This window comes from Symphalangus syndactylus, chromosome 13, assembly GCF_028878055.3.
Source record: "Symphalangus syndactylus isolate Jambi chromosome 13, NHGRI_mSymSyn1-v2.1_pri, whole genome shotgun sequence".
NCBI classification, from domain to species: domain Eukaryota; kingdom Metazoa; phylum Chordata; class Mammalia; order Primates; family Hylobatidae; genus Symphalangus; species Symphalangus syndactylus.
This window is the reverse complement of record NC_072435.2, coordinates 5,747,498-5,769,147: the sequence shown is the minus strand read 5'-3', so window position 1 is coordinate 5,769,147 and position 21,650 is coordinate 5,747,498.

Here is a 21,650-nt window from a genome sequence, read left to right as displayed (position 1 = left end):
CAACAGTGTCTTGCTTCTGGAGATAAAACTAATGATTTTCCCAGAAAATTTTTAAGCAACATTTGGAGGAAAAGCTAAAGAGAGATTTGAATATTATTCCTTTAGGACAGGATTGCCTGGTAACTTACAGGGCACCTATTTAAATGTGAACTTCAGATAAGCCTCTAAGTATTTAAGATGTTCTTATACTAAAAAGTTATTTGTTTTTTACATGAAATTGAAATATAACTAGAAATCCTCTATTTATATTTGCTAAATCTGACAATCCTATGTTAGGAATACTTTAGACAGATTAGGGTAAGATACATTTTCTGGAAACATCAAGCAACCTATTTTTGTTCGTCCATCAATCAAAGCCAAGGAGCCAATAGGATAGATTAGTATGGCTAAATGTCTTAGGCTATTGGCAAAAAGTGTGGGTGTAGTATTTTTCAAGACAAAATAAAAGAAAGGAAGTTAGCTTTTAGATGTATGAAATGTTCTTTCTTAGCTGTGATTTTATTAAAAAATATACTGAGATGAGAAAATCAATCCTTTCTCAGATGAGAAGAAATCCAAACATAAGCACAATAAAACGTGTGAAAGCAATAAAATACATGCTATAGAATTCAACCATATTCAAATATATACTGATAGAGCAAATATGAGAGAGGATAATAGTACATGAAGCTACACTAGGCCCTCTTCCATGAAAAATCATAGGCTCAAATTGTCTGTGGAGGGGCTAGGCCATTCATAATGACAAAAGATGAAGACAATAATAAGAGTTATATAACATTTTTAGTAGTTATATTAAGCTTCTAAGTGAGGTTAAAAAGTAACAGAAATATTCCCAACCGTGTGATAAAAACATTAAAAAATTACTACAATTGACAGAACTCCAGGATCATAAGAGACTTGTTAGATTCTAAAGGAAGTTGCTAATGAATAAGGAAAGCTGTTAAACAGGCATTGAAAATCTCCAAAGAACTAGGGCATGCATTAAAGAAATCTTCAGGAAAATGCAATATAGTAAAATTCAGAAAAAAATGTTTAACTGTGGTGTGGTATAAAACTCCAGTGGTGTGAATTTCAGAATCAAGAATAGACCTGAGAAGGAAGAGGAAGAGGAGTAGGAGGGGGACCTTTCTACCAAAGATCATTACCTGTCAAAACCATGAAGTCTCTTAATAAAATAAGCTACTGACTAGATTTTAAATTTGCATTGGAAATGCCATGACGATTAAAAATTTTTACATAAAAAAAGGCCTTGGTTATTTGAATGTGTTCTCTAACTCTGGTTGTGTGCTTGGAATTAAAGCCCTATCACTGGCGTTCCAACTCTGCTGTGATCCTATTTTGGGGGCTAGTTCCTGGCAATGATGCTATGAGCATATTTGCCAAATTGTCTAAAGACCACTTTTCTTGTTATGCAAATATCAGTTTAGTCATCCAACTTGTGTATACAGTTCTGGAACAAGAAGCATCTGGAAAAAAAAGAACATATTATGACACTTAGCTAAAAGTGGGGGATGGGGATATTCTTTGGAGGAAAAGAATTCTATCAAGGACCTAACATATTTAATTCTGTTCGTTAAAAACAAATTTCCAATGGTTTCAAACCAGAAATTAATTAAAATAAAAATGGGAGTTAACATGAAATATTAACAAAACTTTATCATTCCTATTTGTTTTTGTTAACTGTGATTAATAAGTGTTCAGAAAAAACATGGCATTATATTAATGTCTCCTAAATATTTGAAAATCTATAATTTAGCACTTCTTACATTTCTTTATTATTATTATTATACTTTAAGTTCTAGGGTACATGTGCACAATGTGCAGGTTTGTATACATGTGCCATGTTGGTGTGCTGCACCCATTAACTCCTCATTTACGTTAGGTATTTCTCCTAATGCTATCCCTCCGCCAACCCCCCACCCCATGACAGGCTGTGGTGTGTGATATTCCCAACCCAGTGTTCAAATGTTCTCATTGTTCAATTCCCACCTGTGAGTGAGAACATGCAGTGTTTGGTTTTCTGTCCTTGCGATAGTTTGCTCAGAATGATGGTTTCCAGCTTCATCCATGTCCCTACAAAGGACATGAACTCATCCTTTTTACAGCTGCATAGTATTCCATGGTGTATATGTGCCACATTTTCTTAATCTAATCTATCATTGATGGACACTTGGGTTGATTGCAAGTCTTTGCTATTGTGAATAGTGCCACAATAAACATATGTGTGCATGTCTTTGTAGCAGCATGATTTATAATCCTTTGTGTATATACCCAGTAATGGAATTGCTGGGTCAAATGGTATTTCTAGTTTGAGATCCTTGAGGAATCACCACACTGTCTTCCACAATGGTTGAACTACTTTACAGTCCCACCAACAGTGTAAAAGCCTTCCTATTTCTCCACATCCTCTCCAGCACCTATTGTTTCCTGACTTTTTAATGATCGCCATTCTAACTGGTGTGAGATGGCATCTCATTGTGGTTTTGATTTGCATTTCTCTGATGACCAGTGATGATGAGCCTTTTTTCATGTGTGTGTTGGCTGAATAAAGGTCTTCTTTTGAAAAGTGTCTGTTCATATCCTTTGCCCATGTTTTGATGGGGCTGTTCGATTTTTTCTTGTAAATTTGTTAAAGTCTTCGTTGATTCTGGATATTAGCCCTTTGTCAGATGAGTAGATTGCAAAAATTTCCTCCCATTCTGTAGGTTGCCTGTTCACTCTGATGGTAGTTTCTTTTGCTGTGCAGAAGCTCTTTAGTTTAATTAGATCCCATTTGTCTATCTTGGCTTTTGTTGCCACTGCTTTTGGTGTTTTAGTCATGAAGTCCTTGCCCATGCCTATGTCCTGAATGGTATTGCCTAGGTTTTCTTCTGGGTTTTCATGGTTTTACATATCACATTTAAGTCTTTAATCCATCTTGAATTAATTTTTGTATAAGGTGTAAGGAAGGGATCCAGTTTCAGCTTTCTACATATGGCTAGCCAGTTTTCCCAGCACCATTTATTAAATAGGAAATCATTTCCCCATTTCTTGTTTTAGTCAGGTTTGTCAAAGATCAGACGGTTTTAGATGTGTGGTGGTATTTCTGAGGCCTCTGTTCTATTCCATTCGTCTATGTTTCTGTTTTGGTACCAGTACCATGCTGTTTTGGTTACTGTAGCCTTGTAGTATAGTTGGAAGTCGGGTAGCATGATTCCTCCAGCTTTCTTGTTTTTGCTTAGGATTGGCTTGGCAATACAGGCTCTTTTTTGGTTCCATATGAACTTTAAAGTAGTTTGTTTCCAATTCTGTGAAGAAAGTCATTGGTAGCTTGATGGGGATGGCATTGAATCTATAAATTACCTTGGGGAGTATGGCCATTTTCACAATAGTGATTCTTCCTATCCATGAGCATGGAATGTTCTTCCATTTGTTTGTATCCTCTTTTATTTCATTGAGCAGTGGTTTGTAGTTCTCCTTGAAGAGGTCCTTCACATCCCTTGTGAATTGGATTCTTAGGTATTTTATTCTCTTTGTAGCAATTGTGAATGGGAGTTCACTCATGATTTAGCTCTCTGTCTGTTACTGGTGTATAGGAATGCTTGTGATTTTTGCAGATTGATTTTGTATCCTGAGACTTTGCTGAAGTTACTTATCAGATTAAGGAGATTTTGGGCTGAGATGATGGGGTTTTCTAAATATAAATCATGTCGTCTGCAAACAGGGACAATTTGACTTTCTCTTTTCCTAATTGAATATTTATTTCTCTTTATTTCTTTATTTCTTTCTCTTGCCTGATTGCCCCGGCCAGAACTTCCAGCACTATGTTGAATAGGAGTGGTGAGAGAGGGCATCCCCGTCTTGTGCCAGTTTTCAAAGGGAATGCTTCCAGTTTTTGCACATTCAGTAAGATATTGGCTGTGCGTCTGTCATAAATAGCTCTTATTATTTTGAGATACGTCCCATCAATACCAAATTTATTGAGAGTTTTTAGCACGAAGCGCTGTTGAATTTTGTCAAGGGCCTTTTCTAAATCTATTGAGATAATCATGTGGTTTTTGTCTTTGGTTCTGTTTATCTGATGGATTATATCTATTGATTTGCGTATGTTAAACCAGCATTGCATCCCAGGGATGAAGCCAACTTGATCTTGGTGGATAAGCTTTTTGATGTGCTGCTGGATTCGGTTTGCCAGTATTTTATTGAGGATTTTCGCATCGATGTTCATCAGGGATATTGGTCTAAAATTCTCTTCTTTTGTTGTGTCTCTGACAGGCTTTGGTATCAGGATGAAGCTGGCCTCATTAAATGAGTTAGGGAGGATTCCCTCTTTTCCTATTGTTTGGAATAGTTTCAGAAGGAATGGTACCACTTCCTCTTTGTACCTCTAGTAGAATTCAGCTGTGAATCCTGGCCTTTTTTTGGTTGGTAGCTATTAATTATTGCCTCAATTTCAGAGTCTGTTGTTGGTCTATTCAGGGGTTCAGCATCTTTCTGGTTTAGTCTTGGGAGGGTGTATGTGTCCAGGAATTTATCCATTTCTTCTAGATTTTCTAATTTATTTGCATAGAGGCATTTATATTATTCTCTGAGGGTAGTTTGTATTTCTGTGGGATCGGTGGTGATATCCCCTTTATCATTTTTTATTGAGTCTATTTGATTCTTCTCTCTTTTCTTCTTTATTAGTCTTGCTAGTGGTCTATCAGTCTTGTTGATCTTTTCAGAAAACCAGCTCCTGGATTCATTGATTTTTTGAAAGGTGTTTTGTGTCTCTATTTCCTTCAGTTCTGCTCTGATCTTAGTTATTTCCTGACTTCTGCTAGCTTTGGGATGTGTTTGCTCTTGCTTCTCTAGTTCTTTTAATAGTGATATTAGGGTGTCGATTTTGGATCTTTGCTGCTTTCTCTTGTGGGCATTTAGTGCTATAAATTTCCCTCTACACACTGCTTTGTATGTGTGCCAGAGATTCTGGTATGTTGTGTCTTTGTTCTCATTGGTTTCAAAGAACATCTTTATTTCTACCTTCATTTCGTTATGTACCCAGTAGTCATTCAGGAGCAGGTTGTTCAGTTTCTATGTAGTTGTGCAGTTTTGAGTGAGTTTCTTAATCCTGAGTTCTAATTTGATTGCACTGTGGTCTGAGAGATAGTTTGTTGTGATTTGTGTTCTTTTACATTTGCTGAGGAGAAGCACTTCTTACATTTCTGATGTGAAAACTGTTAAACACTATGGCATCCTAGTTTAATAATTACATATTGAGTGGTCCAAACAGACCATAAATTTTTCCGAAAGCAATATTCATATCACACACATTGAAGTTATTTTCGACTGGATATTATACGATGCTGCTTATTTAGGCAAGATAGGGTTTTCTTTTAATATTGAAATGTGTGATGTACTAAAGAACGTTTATGTTGAAGCTTTAAAAAGACAGAAATAAGAGAAACCCAAACACATTCTGACTGGCTTTAAAAGTAAGAATAAATAGTCCTTCCAAAGCATCATAAAATGGATATAACAGCAAAAAAAAAAAAAATGGGTAGAAATGTTATCGTTGTTTATTCTTTGTTTCCTCAAGGGGAAAAAATAGCACTTTTATCATGGTTGGGACATAACTTCTAAAGAAAAACAAGTTTAGAGCTTTCTATGTATTTTCTATTTCTTTCTTTAGACAATATTACCACGTGGTCTGGTCTAATGCAGCTGTGACACATACACACACACACACATCACCGACCAGGATAGGCTGTGTTATTGCTTTTGCTTCTTAGTGTGAATATTGAAAGGCCACAGGGTCACCTTCAGCTCTTTGGACACTGGCTTCCTGTACGTCCTGCTGTGTTTCCTGCTTGAATGCACAAGCCTTATTGCACCGAGTATGTTTTGCAGAAATGTACCTTGATATGCCACATAATTCCCATACACATTTGCGGGCCTGCACTCATTATCTATTGAAAACAATCTGACCGAAAAGTGACAGTCTCGATTGCGATTTTCATTTGATCTTACAAATTATTTCCAAGGGCCACGGTGTTGGCACATTTGTAACTCCTGTGTCTCCTTCACCCTCTACAACAGACTTAGCCCCACCTTTTCATGGAAAAGCACAAGACCCTCAAATCATTGTGTTGTCCTAACGGCTTTCAAAGAATTACTTCCTTCGAAGTTATTTTCCTCTTTTTTTAACTTACATTTCTAAAGCTAGAGTCAGGATAGTTGATTCTGGTGCTGAAAAAAAATCAGTTAATAACGATTTTTATAAACTTCTACACATTTCTTTTGTGTAGGGTTGGTGTCATGGAATATTGTGCATTTGGAGGTTAGAAAGAAACTGGTTCACTTTTTTTTTTTGAGGCAGGATTTCACTCTGTTGCCCAGGCTGGAGTGCAGTGGTGCGATCTCGGCTCACTGCAACCACCGCCTCCCGGGTTCAAGTGATTCTCCTGCCTCAGCCTCCCAAGTAGCTGGGATTACAGGCACCCGCCACCACGCCCAGTTAATTTTTGTATTTTTAGTAGAAATGGGGTTTCACCATGTTGGCCAGGCTGGTCTCCAACTCCTGACCTCAGGTGATCTGCCTTCCTCGGCCTCCCAAAGTGCTGGTATTACAGGTGAGAGCCAACACGCCTGGCTGGTTCACATTTTAAATATGTTACTTTTTAACCAAATGATTTGGGGCAAGTTTCTCCTGTTTTTCTTTTTTTTTTGAAATAGAGTTTCATTCTTGTTGCCCAGGGTGGAGTTCAATGGCGCGATCTCAGCTCACCACAACCTCCGCCTCCCAGGTTCAAGCGATTCTCCTGCCTCAGCTTCCCTAGTAGCTGGGATTGCAGGCATGCGCCACCATGCCCAGCTAATTTCATGTTTTTAGTAGAGACGGGGTTTCTCCATGTTGGTGAGGCTGGTCTCAAACTCCCGACGTCAGGTGATCCGCCCGCCTTGGCCTCCCAAAGTGCTGGGATTACAGGCATGAGCCACTGCGCCCGGCCATTTCTCCCCTTTTTCACATGTGTTTTCTCAGCTATAAAATATTATTTATCCCTGTAGATCTCTATTCACCTCGAAAGTCAAGATAAAACTTTCCATTTGCTTCCCAGTATATATTTGGACATTTTGCCATACTGAACTTACCCATGCCTGTTTTTCAGTGTGTTCATTTGTATTACTTTGGAAAAGCTATTATCTTGCCATCCTCTTTGTTGTCTTCTGATTTCTACTCCCTATTTTTCATTGAGATTTTCTTCTGCCCTCAGGTAGTACATGCTCATCCATCTCCATTTTATATCAATAGGCCTTTGAAAATAATCCTAGCTGTAAATCCTGACGATTAAATAATTCAGAATTATTTCCTCATCTGCATCATCCTGATATATATTCCTATGTTGCCCACACTGTGTTCAGTGGTAGAAACACATGCTAAATTATGCATGTACATTTTCTTTTTTCTTTTTTTTTTTAGACAGAGTATCACTCTGTTGCCCAGGCTGGAGTGCACTGGCACGATCTTGGCTCACTGCAACCTCTGCCTCCTGGCTTCAAGCGATTCTGCTGCGTCAGCCTCCCAAGTAGCTGGGATTACAGGTGTCCACCACCATGCCTGGCCAATTTTTGTATTTTTACTAGAGACGGGGTTTCATTTGTGGGCTGGGCTGATCTCAAATTCTTGACCTCGTTATCTGCCCTCCTCGGACTCCCAAAGTGCTGGGATTCGCATGTTCATTTTCCAGTCACTATTTATGCATTCTTCAATCATACTGCTTTTCTCAGCATATACATACATAAAATGTTTTCTGTGCATGAAGCCTTATTCTAGGCACTGGGTATAGACTAAAAACAAAAAAAGTAGGATAATCTATTCCCCTGCCCCCTTGAAACTCACAGTCAAAGAGGAGAAAAATATATGAAACAAAAGAATAAAGTACATAATTTTGTCATTTGAATAAACACAAAGATAGAGTGATATTATAGAACAAAATCCTTAAGTACTTTTGGACAATGAGTAAGAGGTTTTAAAGAAATGCCATTTAAACAGATACTTTAAAAATAAAGAAAGATTCACCGAATGACAGGGATCAAGGAGGAACTATGAATAAGTAAAATTAACCTAGAGAGGAACTTAAGGAAGAAACGTAGATCAGAATGTGCAGAGCTTTGAAAGAGTCATTTTAAGAATGTTCTTACCTTATCTGAAGGGTACTGGGAAGATACCGAAAAGTTTCAGCAGAAGGGTAACTTGACCTCAATTGTATTTTTAAAGAAATCATTCTAGTTTCTGTTTGTGGAGCAAGAAAAAAGAAAGATTGTTTGGGAAAGAACAGGAAGTGGGGGAAAATCATGAGTAGAATTCTACAAGCAGGTTTTGCAAATATATGTCTAGAGCTAGAAGAAATATCTGGTACAGATATAAATTTGGGTCCCTTCAGTCTATCATTATTAAAGGAAAGAATGGGAGTAGGTGAGATTCCATTGAGTGTATATTGCAAGAAGAGTGGGGAAAAGTGTGGGGAAAACACTTTAAAAATAAGTAGAAAAGTAAGACCTGGTAACGAACAATCTAGAAGCAAGAATTATAGAGGTGTGAGGAACATCCTCAGAATGAGGTTACATTGTATGATGGGTGTTGTGATCACAGCCCTCTTTAAGGGTGGCCTCAACTGCCTGCAACAAATGACTGATCAACAGACGGATATGAAGGCACAGTCTACCCGTTCCAACTAGAACTTGGCCTTTATGCAACTCTGAAGTGTTATTTTAACACCAGTGTCCCCATAGGCTGAAGCTGCATCCAGCCCACTTTCTCTCCTTGTCCTACCATGCTTCTCTCTACTTTCCTAGATATTGATCCCAAGAGAATTCCATAAAAGACATCCTTCTTGTTAGTATCAATCTGACATTCTCCTTCCCTGGGAACACAACTGGTAGCACATGGAAAACTGCGTGTGTGTGTGTGTGTATGTGTGTGTATGTATGTGTGTATGTGTGTGTATGTGTGTGTATGTGTGTGTGTGTATGTGTGTGTTTAAAGAGTGTGCTAGATTGTGTCTAGTAATCCTGCACAGTCAATAAATAATGTCTGCAATAGGAACAAAGTAGTGATTAGCCCTTTTGTTTCAGTAGTGAATGCAGCTAAATTGGTCAAGTCATGCCAGCAGCAATGGAATTGGACCGTGTAGAGGAATAAGAGAGGGAGACTGAGGATGGGTAATGTTGACAATCTTCCTGAAGAGCTTAGGAGGAAACACAAAATCAGGACAGTGGTAGCACATGTAAAATTTGTTTCAGGTGGAAGAAATGACATTGACTTTGGAATGTTCCTCCACAGGTGGGGGAGCGGCCATAGGAAAGACTGGCGTTAGGTTGACTAGAGGAGGATGCAGCACAGTTTCCTGTCTTGGCTTTTGTTTGTTTCAGGGAAGAAAGAGACAAAGATTAAGGACAGCAGAGGGAAATACAGAGTTGTGTTTGTGGTAAAAGATTAAAATAGTCATTCTGAAGGGTGATGGGTTGAATTGAGAAAATAAACGTGGTCTCTTTTTTTTAGGCAGCATCAGGAGTTCAGTTGAGAGTAACGACAATGAATTTATATGGCACAAATGTAGGCAATCACATATTCTACTTGTTTTCTTGTTTAATATAAATGGCCATGCATTTTGGGTTGGTTGGTAAATGGTGTTTGTGATGAAAACATCTGTTTCCCTTTTTTTTACTCTCAAGAAAAGAAAAACATTTAAAGAATATTTAAATTATCTTGCATTTGAAAAGAACACATGAATAAGCTTACATAAACATTTTCTCTGTTGGGGAATACTTCCTAATGAATCACATCCTTTGTCTATAGGGTAAAAGGAAAGAATATTATCTGACTAATAAGGAAGAAGGAGCTCTTTGTGAATCTATAACAATAAGCATAGATATTTGTCAGTCTAAACTTACCTTGTTGAGCCTCTATAATTAGAATATGACTGATGAAGAGAATAAATATTTGTATATAATGTAATGAAAGGCCTTGTAAAGTTTATTTGCATAGGAGATGTAGGTGGAAGCCTGGCTCAAATTAATCAGTATTATCTGCAGAACTGATTGCATTCCACTTCGGAGAATAAACGACAGGACATCCTGTGGTTCCTTTGAATTCTGGATATTACATGAAAGGGGACATATTATTGTTCTCTTAAATAATATCCGACTTGTAATTAAAAATGAATGTAGGGTTTAATGACTTCTTTTGTCTTCTTTTTTGTGCAGAGAAAACTTCTAAAGCTCATTTTTAACATTTGCTATTCAATTTTTAGATTTATAAGCCTAGTTCTTCTCTAGGTCTCTTTCATTACTGAGATTATTTTATTTTTAAAATGGGAAATTGCAGCAATTATTTTAAGGGCTTATGAATTTTTTTAATCTTGGTTACAAATGTAAAACATTTTCAAATATTTTTAAATTTATTTATAAACCTTTATAACTTATTTTTCGAGTGCTTCAAATTTAGGACAGTAAATTTTTTCTGCATATCTAAATAACTTTTATAAATCTAATTAATAAAAATAGTGACCTTAAAATGCATCTAGTTGTTCCAAAATAATATATAAATACTAAAATATCAATTTAAAATACCATGTCAAAATCAAGCGAATAATTACATATTTTAAGTTTGAAATTATGAAACCATCATTCCAATTCACTAAGAATTCCAAATGTAATATATTTTATTTCACTTAAGTTCTTTAGTGTCTGCATCTACAAACAAAATTTCCCCGATAATTTTATTTTTGTAAGAACAATCAATATGGTGAATCCAAACGCTTTGCCAAATGTTCCAATATTGTTTATATTAGTAAGAAATTTAAAATCAAATATCTGTTTCAAGTACTCAACTGCACATTAGATATTGTACCTTTAAAACTCACTCTCTGCTGGGCATGGGGGCTCATGCCTGTAACCCCAGCACTTTGGGAGGCCAAGGAGGGCAGATCACCTGAGGTCAGGAGTTCAAGCCCAGCCTGGCCAACATGGAGAAACCTTGTCTCTACTAACAATACAAAAATTAGCCCGGCGTGGTGGGGTGCATCTGTAGTGCCAGTTACTCAGGAGGCTGAGGCAGGAGAATTGCTTGAACTGGGAGGGGGAGGTTGCAGTGAGCTGAGATCCCACCACTGCCCTCCAGCCTGGGCGACAGAGTGAGACTCTCTCTCAAAAAACAAAACGAAGCTTTCTCTCATAAGCGAAGTTCTCTTAAACATTACACGTATGTAGATTTCCAACACAGATTGGATCCTTTCCAATGCCAAACTATCTTTACTAGGATTTCAAATTTTTAAAGTATTTCTATGCTTAATTGGAAACCCTGCCGAGGCTAAGGAGACATGTACACATCATGAAAGCAACGACTATCTGGTAACTGAAGATACTCACAATACCAAACACTTAATTCTAAGTCTTATGCTGTGGGAGATCATGTCATCCTGTGCGACTATGATTTATTATGACCGGAAATCTTTGCCAGGATTTTGATCTTTTTAGATTCTATTTTGTTTTCTGAGCTACTAATAAAAACTTATGTAGAGCTTTTATGTTGGTGACCCTCGGACCTCAAGGAGGAAGTTATACCACCCATTCCCTGGAGTTCCTTGGAACAGATTTTCTAATTCTCCTGTCTAATCACAGAACTCTGCCCTCCCACCTACATTGGTCATTTGTCTGTATGTCGAATGCATTATTTTAGCTCTTAAGAAACATATGTGCATTTTCCAACTAAACCGTAAAACTTCGTGAGAATACCAATGAATGCCTTTTCCATCTAACTTTAAAGAACTTTGAACTTCATAGAATTTTCTATTTTTTCGTGTTCTTAATACCACAAAACACAGGTATTAATATCATATGTATTGGCATTTGGATATCTCTTATAGCTTTATCTGACATGGGTTTGAAAATGATAAGGTCATTCTATTGGCATTTATTTAATTATTGCTTATGACATTTTATGTTGATTGAGCCCTACATTTTTGGCTTTTGGAAATAAAGACTGCTGTGATTTTGTCTGTAATGGCGCAAACACATTGTCATTCATTGACATATGAATGTACTTCAAGTTTAAAAGATGTCCTGTTTCTCTTGATCATCAGAAATCTCAGAGCTGACAGCACCAGGCATGTGTGTTTGTGTGTGTGTGACAGTGAGAGAGGGAGAGAGAGAGCGAGAGAGAGAGAGATTAAAAAACACCCCAGAACATAGTAAAGTGACAGAAACAAATTAAAGATGAATTAAATTTCATCCAAACTTTAAATATGGTCATTTTGCACCTTTGAGAAAGTTGGGTAGCTTATTCTAGGAAGACCATACTGTAGAAAGGATGGAATACCTGATTAGTACATTAACGTAATTTTGAAGACATGAAATGAATAAAGTACTTGATTCTAATGCATGATATGCAGGTGTATGTAAGAACTTTGCTAATAGTTGTCTTTTTGAAACAGTAATAGATGTTTCCACGTGTGCACAGGTATGTGCGAATATCAGAGATTAAAATAGAAATGGAACCAAAAAGCTGTGCCATCATTGAAAATGTATTTGTTTAAAGACTACGTGACACTTAGGAGGCATTTTAATGCAATATTTTATGTATGCAATTATTTACATATGTTTAAGTGTTTTTTATTTGACTTCCATAAAGTTTAGATTTGTCGCAATCTTATTTTTACCCTTGAGGGAAGAGAGAGACCCTCTCATATTGTTTTATACTGTTTTATACTCAGTACCTGTTTTAAGAAAAAAACAAGGAAGTGAAATCAAAGACAGGCAGCCCAGCGCCAGACCCAAAACCAGGCCTGGGCCTGCCTGGCCTAAACCTAGTAGCTAAAAATCAACTCATGACTTAGAACCCGATGTTACCCATAGATTTCAGGCATTGTATGGAAGAACATTGTGAAACTCCCTGCCCTGTTCCGTTTCACTCTGACCACCGGTGCATGCAGCCCCTGCCACGTACCCCTTGCTTGCTCAAATCAATCACGACCCTTTCTTGTGAAATCCTTAGTGTTGTGAGCCCTTAAAAGGGACAGAAATTGTGCACTTGGGGAGCTCGGGTTTTGAGGCAGTAGCTTGCTGATGCTCCCAACTGAATAAAGCCCTTCCTTCTACAACTCGGCGTCTGAGGGGTTTTGTCTGCGGCTCATCCTGCTACACACTTAGTAGTGTCTGAATCTTGGAAAGGAAGGGGAGGGAATATCCAGATACCTTAAACGGGGTTCTCGGACTTCTAATAAACAGTTAAAATCTTACACACACGGTATTTAAAGCATACAGATGATTCTACATTTGTCCTAACAGATCATAGTGCCATGAATATTTGTCCATTAACGAACATCCCTTACGTGTAAGAACATTTTGCCACTGTGCTTTTAGTTATCTCCTTTTCACCTACTGTCCCCTGGAATAGTCTCTCCCTTTCGTTTCTCAGGGGTCTTCTTGAGCCTGAAGCTTTTATTGGGCCTCACTTTTTGCTGCTTTGTTCCTTCGCCAGTTCTGGGCCTTTTTGCTGTGTCGACTACAGGTTGAAAAAAGGAGAAATCGCAACCCCAAGCTACTGACCTATGAGTAACAAGGTCACCGAATTCCCCTTAATCCTGCTGGGGTCTGATCCCCCACTCTGTGAAGACCACGGCTGGGGAAGACCTAACCTTCACTCCAGCTCGCCTGAATTTGTCAGTCTTTGATGATGGAAGCCTGAAATGCAGACCTTATACCCTAACCAATTCTTCCTCGGCCAAAAAAAAAAAAACAACCAAAAACCAAACAAAACAAAACAAAAAAACACGGCCACCTCTTTATGACCAACCATAGTTTTGGTTTAAGCCTTCAAGACGCACTTATCTACTTCATCCACAATTACATTGTAGTATCACGCTAAGCCTGGAGTTAATATCAAGGAGCAAATGGCCTCTGGCCTTTTGGAATCCACATGATCTTGGAACTCTGTGGAGATTGTCTTCGGATCACTTTGCCCTGCTGTTGTCCCCCCACCCCGTGCATTTTGTCTTTTCTATCTCCTTCCCTATTGTCGTGTAAAGTTACATCACGATGTTGAGTGGTGTGTTTTACACCCCGATGTCCCATAAACAAATACTTTTAATACCCTTTTGTTGGTCTAATTTGTAAGTGACCATTTTATACGCCACAGTAAGTACCTGTAAAGTTGGAGACAAAGAAAAGAGAATTGTGTTGTTCTCGTTCTAAGAAAGGGCAGCATTAAACTCCTCCGTAACCTCTTTTCTGTATTTCCGTTTTAACAAGGGTAAAGTTATCACAAAGTAGGTGAATGTAAGCATTCTTCCCTCAAACATCTGTGTTCTTCAGCCTGTCCCACTTCACCCTTTCCAAAGAAGGGCAGGTTTTTAAATAGAAGAGAAGCAATGTTGAATAAAGAGTATATCATGACGCTCCATAATTCATATAACCTCCAGACAAGCTCTCAGGTTTATTGGTCAGAAAACACATGGTGACATTCACTACTTTTTTGTTATTATTTTAAAGATTTCTGTGAGAGTGTGGGGCTCAGTCAAACTTTGTAGGGAGAAATAAGCCACAGTCACAGAGATTCATTCATTCATTCAACACATAGCTTTGTTTCTATTATGCCCCAGTGTCCTAGGCTCTGGGGATTAGACAGTGACCAAAACTGACAGGTATTTAGCCTCATGGAGCTTAAAGCATATTGAAGGGAACAGACAAAACTCACATAGGAATGTGCGATGTGCATAAATAAAATACTTTCGGTAAGTGCCATGACTAAAATACACCGAGGGCTGACATACAGTTGCATGTTGCGTAAGAGAGACTTGCGTTAGGTAAGGTGTCTAGGTTAGCTGTCTCTGAGGAAATTGCATTTCAGCTGAGACCTAAAAGATTACAATGAGGTCGGAGAGTGTCCTAGGCAGAGATAAATAGAATGTGTAAATGACTTTACGTTGAAAAATTCCTAAGCTGTTTGAAAAACTGATAGCGGCCAAGTTGCAGGTGAAATGGATGAGAGCAAGTCAAGCTATTACCATTTTATTACAAACCACACATAGGGTCTTTAAATGTTCCAGAATTTTGATTTTTTTTATTACCTGGGAGAGAATGTAATTTTATTTTCATCAAATCTTGTTCTTATAAACTCCGTTTACATTTTGCTTTCATCTGAGTAAGCTGACCATATAGTGCCCTCGTGTGGCGTAGTGCTGTATTACACGATTAATACTGTAGACTCTTTGAGGCATGATTTTAGCAAAATTCTTTTACACCTTTTTCAGTTAATCTAAGTCACCTCTAGCTGCTCTCACTCAGACTCAAACATAGAATCTTATTTATTTGTATTTTTGTGTTTTACTACTTTCTCACATTCCACTGTGGAATGGACACGCGCTGGGAGCACAGACTCCAGTGACCTCAGGATCCAGGCAGACTGAGAACAAAAATGAGGGAGGCCAGACTAGACCTGAAACAAAGACTCCGAGAGATTTGGAGAAGCAGGTTATAGGAAAGACTTTCAATTTTATGTATTTACTTTATAAATAAGTAATGCCAAAATAAATAGCCTTGGGGATCATTGTATTTTTCAGTCTCTGTCCCCAGATTTCTACGTTTAGCAAATGTACATGGTTAATTTCTCAGTCAACACCACAAATGCTTTGTATCCTTTTGTACATTTTGACTATTTTAGAACTGATTATTTTGTGCATCAAGTTGTCTATTTCTGTTTCCAAGTTCAGCATTTTGCCACAGGTTTATTTTGGAAAGTATTTCAGGAATCTTTGTTGCTCAAAACCAAGCACTGTAGCTGGAGCTGGTTTCTTTCCTCCTCTCCCTTCCTCTCTCTTCCTTCTTCCTTCCTAAGGCTTGAGCCATTTTTCACTAGAAGAGTTTTATTTTTAATTTTATTTTTATTTATTTTTTTTGACAAATGACTGCCAGTATGCTTTATGGAATGCAGCTGTTGAACTTTATTTCCTGCTTTTCTTTGCATTAAAGTAGTCCCAAAATTGTTTTCTGAGGAACTCTTCACTTTGACTGCCAGCGCTGCTTGTGTACCTTTCAAGTCAGAAATTGAGCGGTCTGTTAAGGCCCATCTTTATCCAGCTCCTGCTTTTCACATGAGGATGTTTGTGCTACATGCAATTTTGTTGACTTTTGGAGTGTAATGCTTTGTTTGCAAATGAAAACATAGAATTACAGCTTTCCCGGTACTTGTCAGGGGCTATAATCACGAATTCACTGCAGCTGGATACTTTTCAGACACGTGGATAAGATAAATAATATTTATGAAAGATGGCCTGGAGGAAACGAAGCCATCTATTCTGCATTGTTATCTAAAATCTGTTTCAAGATGAAGTGAGACCATCAAAAATGCCTAACTGGCCGGGTGCGGTGGCTCACCCCTGTAATCCCAGCACTTTGGGAGGCTGAGGCGGGCGGATCATGAGATGAGGAGATCGAGACCATCCTGGCTAACACGGTGAAACCCCGTCTCTACTAAAAACACAAAATATTAGCCGGGTGTGGTGGTGGGTGCCTGTAGTCCCAGCTACTCAGGAGGCTGAGGCAGGAGAATGGGGTGGACCCGGAAGGTGGAGCCTGCAGTGAGCCGAGATTGCGCCACTGCACTCCAGCCTGGGGGACAGAGAGAGACTCCGTCTCAAAAAAAAAAAAAAAAAAGGACCACATCATACTGGGCCCAACACAGTCGCTTCTTACTGAACTGCTTTAGCCATCATAAAACCTTCTCTTCATGAGGGGCCGTAGGAAATATTTTCTCTTATTTCATATTGGTGTTCTCCCAAATAACTAGAATATATCATGCACGGTCTTGTTACTGGTTATATTTTCTCCTTTCTGCATGTTAATTAGAAAACTAAAAGTCAAATTTGTGCTCTGCCCTGACTCAGTGCATGATTCGTCAAAGTGTCCATTTGTTCACTGACCACGTTTCTGACACCATCTTCCTTCCCTATTTTTTGTATTTTCTAAAGGTTCTTTCTAAAGAGTTTAAGTATTTTATATTGCTATATTGTATGCATTTGCAAGCAACTTAAATGCATTTGGAACAGAAGTGATAGATAAGTAGCAACCATGGGATCGCTATCGATTCTGTACCTAATTATAAGTACATAATTCCTGGCTTAACCGTCTGTAACCTAAATAAGTAAGAATTAATACACCCTATAATTCCTCGATAGCTGAAACCTCCCCCCAGATAAATTTTATAAGCCATGCTAATCCTATTTCTCAGTGCACAGAGGTTGAACTTGTGGACTAATAATGCATTAATATTCCTCATGAAAAATATAGCTAAATAGGGAGAAAGAGATGAAAAGAACCAAAAATATTCTTTTAAGGATAATATTTGATCCTCTGCATCCATTCATTAAAGCTAATATTCATTCTCCATTTCTCTCTGTCCGTCTGGTTCTATGAAAAGACCTAGCCTGCCCTCAACATGTGTGTGACATTAATAGATGTTAGTGATACAGAGATTGCCCTCAGTGCAGATTGACAGCACTGTGTGGAGGTGAGAAGGAGTCTTGTTTACCACTTAGGATCTGGATCTCTGGTCTGCTTTGTCATGCAACACAATCCTTCTGGGATTTGTAAGTGACGACAAGCCTCAGCGATAATTATATTAAAATGCTTTTAACTTAGTGTAAACATAATTTAATAAGATGTAGATGTTCAAAAGGCTAGCCTTGAATTCAGTCTTGAGACCAGAGACAATATGCCTGTGTGCATGGTGTATGTCTGGAAAGCATGTACATTCTTTGACCCCAGTTAATTTCTACGAAGAAGTGTGTTAGTCTCTGATCTAATAATCTCATCTGCAGATTACTACATTTTTATTACGATAAAGAACACCTGGGCTTTTAAAATATAGTAAGGTTATCTTACCTGGAATATTAAATATTATTGAAGTTACAACTTTGGAGAAATTATATTTTTAATGAATATGGTTATATTATACCTGTTCGTTATTAGAGTAGCCCTCAAAGTTGGTGATTTATCAATGCGTTGTTGCTGAATAACAATAGCTTTATTGAATGTCTGCTTGATACTGAGCGTTGTATTAGCGGCTTTTCATATATTATCTCATTTAGTCATCGTAAAACATTTTATGGAATGCATTGTCAACATTTTGAGAATGATAAGTGGAGTAAATTGTTTGCATTCCCTTAGGTGGGCAGGTATTTTATGCTAAAAAAAAAAGAAAATAGTTGCATTCACATCTCTTAACCTATATGCACACTTCCTTTGCACGGTGGGGTTTGGCAAAGCTCTATCTTCTGCTAGTGATAGGGCAATTCTGATTGAAATCATACCATTTTAGATAAAATTAAAAATTAAACTTGTATTTGTATAACTTGAAAATTGTGAATTTTTCCTGCAATGACAGGGAGGCACACATCATGATTGGCACTCAGGTTTATGTTTTAGAGTAGCAAACAGACAGTGATAAGCCAGAAAAATGAGTTTGTACGTAAACTGCAAATATTTTTACTTAATATAGTAAGCAGTAAATAATTAGTCAATGTTTTTGATCATATGAATGACAATTTGAACATGGGAATATTGCAGCCCTTATGCACTGCAGATGAGATTATGGATTGTCACACTGGTTGAAAAAACAATATGAAATTATACAATATGTTTTAAGATGCTCACAACCCCTAAAAAGCTAGCAAGGAAGCTCAGACACATGTGCATAAGGACACACAAGAGCATCCATGGCAGCTCTGTCTACGGTAACGGGGCACTGAAGATTAGCAGGAGAGCAAGTTAACAAATCATAGCATGTTTACAAATGGAATACTACACAGCAGTGTGAATGAGGGACCGGAACTGTAAATGTTAACAAGATTAATCTCAGGAACACAATGTTGAATGAAAATAGCACACCACAGAAAGATACATACTTCTTGAGTATACCTGAATAAAGTTCAAAGCATGCAACACTAAACAACATATTAGAGGCACATATGATGGTACAACTATTAATAAAAATAAAGAGGAATTAAAAACCACACAAGATACAGGATAATGGTAATCTCTTTGGGGGAGAGAGTTGTCAGGTTGAGGGACCCTCAGGGACCCTAAGGGTTTCGGCAACTTCTTTTTTTTTTATTTTTTTTTGAGACGGAGTCCCGCTCTGTCACCCAGGCTGGAGTGTAGTGGCGCGATCTCGGCTCACTTCAAGCTCCGCCTCCCGGGTTCCCGCCATTCTCCTGCCTCAGCCTCTCCGAGTAGCTGGGACTACAGGCGCCGCCACCACGCCCGGCTAATTTTTTGTATTTTTAGTAGAGACGGGGTTTCACCGTGGTCTCGATCTCCTGACCTCGTGATCCGCCCGCCTCGGCCTCCCAAAGTGCTGGGATTACAAGCGTGAGCCACCGTGCCCAGCCTCAGCAACTTCTTATTTTGAGCTGGGTAGCTAGGCGGTGGGTGTAAGGAACACCCTTTTACATTTAATCTCAGTGTCTCACGTTTATCACAAGCATTTTTTGTTTTTGCTTTTGTTTTTTTGAGACAGGGTTTTGCTGTGCTGCCCAGGCTGGAGTGCAATGATGTGACCACAGCTCACTGCTTCAGCCACGACCTCTTGGGCTCAAGCAGTCCTGTCACCTCAGCCTCTGGAGTAGCTGAGACCACAGGCGCATGCCACCACCCCTGGCTAATTTACGTGTATATATATATATTTTGTGTGTGTAGAGACAGAGTTTTCCATATTGCCCAGGCTGATCTCAAACTCCTGGACTCAAGTGATCCATCTCCCTCAGTCTCCCAAAGTGCTGGGATTACAGGCGAGAGCCACAGAGCCTGGCCACAAGCGTTCCTTTAGTGTCTATGTATTCAATATTCCAACAAGGACAAACAATGAGAAAATATTTAGACCTTAAATATTTTCTAAGTAAAGTTATTTATATCACGCTCTTTAGAGAAGCACCTCCTCTTACTTTATTATTTACACATATTCTTCTCTGAATTTAATTCATAAAAGTTATTGTCCAGTGTCCTCTAATTTGTGCCACTTTTTCATCAAACGAGGAAGATATGTGTGTGTCCTCGTACCCTGGGTGGCATGTTGCAAATTTTTCACTCCTGGTAGTGCATAGTCCCTCTCTGGAAATCAGGTCAATTGGTAGAGTCCTCTGTATTTCTGCCTCCTGCCCCAGTGTATTAAAAATGATAAAAAGATAGGCCTCTTCTTCTTCGTGTTGTAATACAACCCAAGCATAGCAAAGCTTTGATTAAATGAGTAGAGAATAGTTGGTAGCTGATGCTTGCTATTCCCCAGTGTGATGGTTAATAACGAGTGTCAACTTGATTGGGTTGAAAGATGCAAATAACTGTTCCTGGGTGTGTCTTTGAGGGTATTGCCAAAGGACATTAGCATTTGAGTCAGTGGACTAAGAGACACAGACCCACCGTCAATCTGAGTGGGCGCTGTCTAAGCAGCTGCCATTGTGGCTAAGATAAAAGCAGGCAGGAGAACGCAGAAGGACCAGACTGGCTAAGTCCTCAGGTCTCCATCTTTCTCCCGTGCTGGGTGCTTTCTGCCCTCGAACATCGGACTCTGAGTTCTTCAGCTTTCAGACTCTTGGATTACACCAGTGATTTGCCAGGGGCTCTCGCGTCTTCGGCCACACACTGAAGGGGACACTGCTGGCTTCCCTGCTTTTGCAGTTTGGGACTCAGACTGGCTTCCTGGGTCCTCAGCTTGCAGATGGCGTATTGGGGGCTTCACCTTAAGATCATGTGAGTCAATTCTCCTAATAAACTCCCTTTCATGCATACATCTATCCTATTAGTCCTGTCGCCCTAGAGAACCCTGACTAATACACCCAGCTAGGAGGTACAGTTAAGTTGTAAATACCACCCACAGGCTGGTTCTTGTGGCCACTGCCTCTTACAGTGTTTATTTCTCCATCGAGTTCGCAACGGCTGTGTGCTTGCTGTGCTCTCCCTCTTCTCTCTCAGTACCTGATGGCCAGAGCTGTTTCCAGATCTTTTGCCTTTATAAATGCCTTCTTCCCTCCTACAGCTGATTCCTTCCAACAGGGCTCAGCAGGTGAAAGGCAGTTCACACAATTCTTCTCTAATGAATACTGCTGTGATGCTTTTTGAAATTACTAACATTCCTATCGTTTTCATTAAACAGTGAAGATAGAAGATTAAAGGCCACTATCCCTGCACAAGAGCTCCTCCTTGTGGCCTGCCCATGTTTTAAATGTGCAAACCTTGGTGATATATTGATATCCTGTGATGAGTTCATCCCACATCAACAATTGAGTTTTCTTCTGTTCTTTCGTATTTTATCACGTGTATAATTATTTTTCTCCAGATGAATCTTGTACTGTTTGTTATATTTACTTGTTCTTATATATATTGCCATATTGCCTAGGCTGGGAAAAAAATTGACGTATGCACTTACTTAGTGCCTCATTTGAAAAAAATGATTTCAGTGATATGAAACTCTAAAGTACATTTTCTTCATGTCTGTTTTCTATATTTTAAAAATGAAGTACTTTCATATGTATTCATGTCACTACAGTCATAAGTTCCCGTCCAAAGTTCCTCTGAAGAACCACCTTATCTTACACATCTCAAGGGAATTTAGCTGATGAAATAATTTGAACTACATTAAT